This window comes from Nothoprocta perdicaria, unplaced genomic scaffold (genome assembly GCF_003342845.1).
Source record: "Nothoprocta perdicaria isolate Ctin4 unplaced genomic scaffold, notPer1 scaffold_17, whole genome shotgun sequence".
In the NCBI taxonomy this organism is placed as follows: Eukaryota; Metazoa; Chordata; class Aves; order Tinamiformes; family Tinamidae; genus Nothoprocta; species Nothoprocta perdicaria.
Window position 1 is genome coordinate 3,905,287 of NW_020454871.1, and position 4,508 is coordinate 3,909,794.

General features: G+C 38.0%; 1 long non-coding RNA gene across 1 annotated transcript; it reads left to right on the forward strand.

Annotated features, from left to right (window-relative positions):
• Positions 1-274: 274 nt before the first annotated feature.
• LOC112944526 lies at positions 275-3,178 on the forward strand. Its single transcript, XR_003248782.1, has 3 exons — positions 275-337; positions 933-1,100; positions 3,158-3,178. It is a non-coding gene; the product is annotated as an uncharacterized LOC112944526 (long non-coding RNA).
• Positions 3,179-4,508: the final 1,330 nt, after the last annotated feature.

Here is a 4,508-nt window from a genome sequence, read left to right on the forward strand (position 1 = left end):
TTTTCCACCTCTATGGATTTTTTTTTAACTTTACGCTGTTGAGATTACTAATATCTCTGCGACTCACATGCACCTAGGGGTAATGTTAGGATCACTGCACATTCACTCCTCAGCTTCTGACTTCTGAAGGCCTTACATTAAAATTCTAAGACTCATTACTGATGTAAAAACCAACTGGTTTATTGAACATTACATGTCTGGCCTTGTGTCTGCATGGTACTAATTAAAAATCCCAACATGTTTACCATCAGGAAACTCTAAAATGTGGTATGGATGTGGATACGGATTGAGGATTTTATCCAGTTTCTCTGTCTATAAACAAGAGATTTTTTTCCAGGTAACTTTATGAGTTTAGAGGTATTTACAGAAATATTTCTGTGATGAGTTTGCTAGGTCAGTTTCTATTTAAGCCACAATTCTACACTGCGGTACTTATCAAATGAGATTTAGACATGATGGCTTTGATGATTATAGATATCTAGATTTAGATTATAGGTATAGAGATAAAATTATCGCAGGAGTTCTGAGTATGGAGAATAGAGACTATTCCTGCCCTGAATCTACCATAGAGATGGTGGCATTTACTTTGCAAAACACTAACCTTACCTTGAAGGTCAGAAAACCTTCCAGGTGCCTGATAGACTCGTATTCCACCACTGAGCTTTCCTGCTTAAATGGAGATTTCCATTAACATCTTGACAAGATAGCTTACACGGCCATATTTTTTCAGGCAATAGAATGCTTTCTCTTTTGTATTAGCAAAGTGTGTGTAATCCTTAAGTGTGTGTAATCCTTAAGTGTGTGTAATTAAGAAATAAGTTAATCTTAATGTCAACTGGCATAAATCCTGTGAGGAAGAGGGCTCGATTTTCCAGGGCACTGGAACACCTTCGTTTTCCTTTGGTCTCCATGTCCTTCTCACTCTCATGCAGCCTAATCTGAGGTCAAGAGAAGAGGTGGTTGCCCCTGCCTTGCAAGCACGGGGCTTCGCTTCAGCATCTCAGCACGTTTGATTGATGGTCACCAGATGCTCTGAACTTGTCCTGGTTGCTCTGACCTGTCCTTGCCCTCCACAGTGCAGCTTCTTTTGACGTCTTCAGGTAACTCTTGAGGTATTTTTCTCTGTTATGAATTCCTAAGGAACGTGAAAGATCACTGCTGGTGCCACAATTGTTCTTCACCATCTCTCACATCAGATATTTAAATCCCTGACCAAAGCTGTGGCTTCATAGTCTAGCTTAACTTTGCATCATTAAAACTAGATTTTATTTTTTTTTAAATCTTATAATACAGAGAAAAAAAAAAAAGAAAAAAAAAAGGCTTTGACATCTCCCTTATTCAAGAATTGGTAAAAATTGGAAAAGAAAAACTGAAGCAAGTTGCTGAGGAGCATACAGTACCAGAAACTGAATTTAGGTCTCCCAAGTGTCCATACCAATGCCAGGGTCAATTTAAAAATTTCACGTTTTTTTCCCATTACTTACCCGCCCTTAAGAGTTTTCCTTTTTTCACTATTTCTTTTTTTTTCTCTCCCTTCTGTCAAGGTAGTGTACAGTTTGATCTAAGTACGACTTCATGTTCTACAAAAATATTGAAAGGCTGTGGGACACAGTGTATTTGCAAAACACAGTGCTATTTTGCAAGATAAAACAAGGAGTAGGGCTAAAGTTAACAGATTTTTTTGTTGTTTGTTTGTTTTTGGAAGAGGGAGAGTGGTTGAGGGTTGGAAACATTAATTTTCAGCTGACTTAGCTCTTTCAGTAGCAGTCCAAAATGTGGTCTTGAAGCAATAATCAAATTAGCAGAGCTAATGGTGCTTTGCTCTCATATGCTGTTTATAGACACCAGAGCAGCACTGTAGCTTTGCTCTCATATGCTGTTTATAGACACCAGAGCAGCACTGTAGCATGGTCCTGTTCTGAGGGGCAACTTCCAATGCTATGTTCTGTTACAGGCTTTTAATCACTTGTTTCCCATCATCTGCTCTTATCATAAGTAAGAAGGGAAAGGTGCCAAGATGCCTTTGATTCAGCTGTAGTTTCTGGCAGGGTAAACTTGATACAGGGTGCTGCACAATATCCTCAGCAGAGCAATGAGACAAAAAAAAAAAAAAATAAGGTGCAAGATGTTTGTATTTGCCCTGAACTGCCCCTGGTTCATTCCCATGAGCATCTTTCATGTTCATAAAAGATTCGGGGTGGGTTATCTTCTGAAATAATTAGTGTTACGTGCATCTTCCTTGCCTTCTGCTCTACTCCTACCATTGCCATCCTCCATGTGCTGCTCACTCTTACTAGTAGCAGAAATTTTTAAAAACCAAATGGAGAGGCTTTCACCTTCCAGTCTCTAATCTGGGTGCTATATCARTTTTCTGATTATCAGGAGAGGAATGAATAAATGGAGCGAGTGAAAAAGCTCCTGGAGCTAGAGAGTCCAAAAAAAAATGAAGAAAAAAAGCTTCCTTGATGAAAGATCTTTACTGGGCATGGCGGGAATTTGCTGCAGGGAATGGTAAATCTCATGAGTATTTGGACTGCAGGTGGGAGAAGGGAAAGAGCTGAATTCCAGATCTGCAGATCCCCCCAGGCCTGCTGGCTCTAACTCCTTGGCACCTATGGAGCTCAGTGACACAAGAGGCTGGCCAAGGAAAGGTCTGTCAGGAATAAACATCTTCATCTTAAATCACTGCARATACCTGATTTTGCATGTCACTTGCAAACTCCATTTTCCAGTTTTCAGTGTAGACCCTCTGAAGTCTATAAAAATAGAAGTAAACTGCAGAACAAGAAAAAAAAAACTTTTAAAAAATTGCTAAAATGATGTACAAAGAGAGAGAGAGAGAGAAAATGACCTTTGGTTGGGCATCCAACAGTGCAAAGAAATTCTAAAGTAGTTTACTTTGAAGTACATTTCAGTCAGAGGGATTTTCTAGCAGTAAAATCAGGCACTTAGCAGGGATTGCATATAATTTTCACTCTGTGCTAGTATAAAGCTTCAAACATAATGATTTTTTTTCTATTCAGCACCAATAACTAAAGCTCTTGGCCATTAATGACAACTCATTCTTCACCTGCACTCTTTGAACTACATTTGTCATCTACTTACTAGCCTTTAAAAGATCTTAACCTGGTTCTTTATCTTGTGCCTTGTCTTTCAGATTCAGAGCCATTTCCTCTGTAAGTGACACACCTTAGGAGCTGACATTTACATAGGACTCAGGAAATTTTGTTAGGAATGCTTTTTGAACACATTGGTTGTAATTTTTCGTGCTGCAATTACATTTTAGTTCATTGCTTATTTTAATATTCCATTAGGAATATTGGGGTCAGGGGTTAGGGGAGTTGTTTGCTTGTTTTGTGAAGACTTTTTTTGGTTTAACACCAAAATGTTATGCTAGATACAAGGTGGAAAGATTCACCAAGAAGGTAACCAGTTTGACAGAAAAGCTCTAATGAATTTTACTAGAAAATCTGTAGTTGGTATCTCCAAAATGACTTAATTTAATATCTGGTTGAGGCAGCCAAGCAGAAGCTGGTAGCATCCAGTCATCAACGAGGAGCAAAGCATCTTTTCAGGATGTGAAATGGGGCCATCTGAACACTTAGCAGCAATTATTGATGTGTTTGTCGCTTGTTTTGGTAAGGAACTGTGTACAAAAGGAGGTGGAGGCACCTCTATAGGARCTGTCATATCAGAAAAGTTAAATGGTCCCATTTAATCTGCGGTGGCATCCTCAAAAATGGCAAATGTATCCAGTCTAAACAGTAACTGCAAACCTATTCCTGAAGGGAAGAGATACTGCTAACCAGAAGCTTGGGCTGTGATTAACATGAATTCTCTTGGTGTTCCTATTATTTCATATTGTGTTTTACCTTGAGAAATGCTTTGTGTTTTAACGACTAAGAAATCCTGCATTTGGTTCATGCAGCAGTCGCTGTAACCTTGAGCGATGCTAATACAGGAACCCAAGCCTTCCTCCCACTGAAATCAATGGAAGTTTTGTCAGTGACCTTAATACCCTTTTAGAGGATTCAAAAATAAACCAAAGATGTAAAAAACATAATATTTTTCATGAGAGCTATCGTTTTGTATTTTCTTTCAGGCTTCTGTAATGCTTTTTGAAAAAAGGTTACTAACCCGAAACCAATGCAAGTTAAAAGAAGGCAGGTAGAGGGCTAAGTAAAGGGTAGTTACGAACATATGGCTGATAGGATTATTTTTAGAAATGAAATATAAAGATGTTGAAAAGATAGGCAACCAGTGCAAACTAATGTACAATAAATTGGAAAAGCCTCATAATCAAATATTTATGGCTCTCTTTGCAGTGTTTGAAAAATTAAATTATTAAAAGCAAATATTGTGGCAAATAGGTTCCCATCCATCTCAATAAAAGTTACATTTCACTATCACTGTCACATTATTACTTTTTTGCTTTCAGTCTCTTCAAGATTGAAGAGAACGGTAACAAACTCCAGTAACAAATCAAAGCTTTTCAATGTAATTTACTT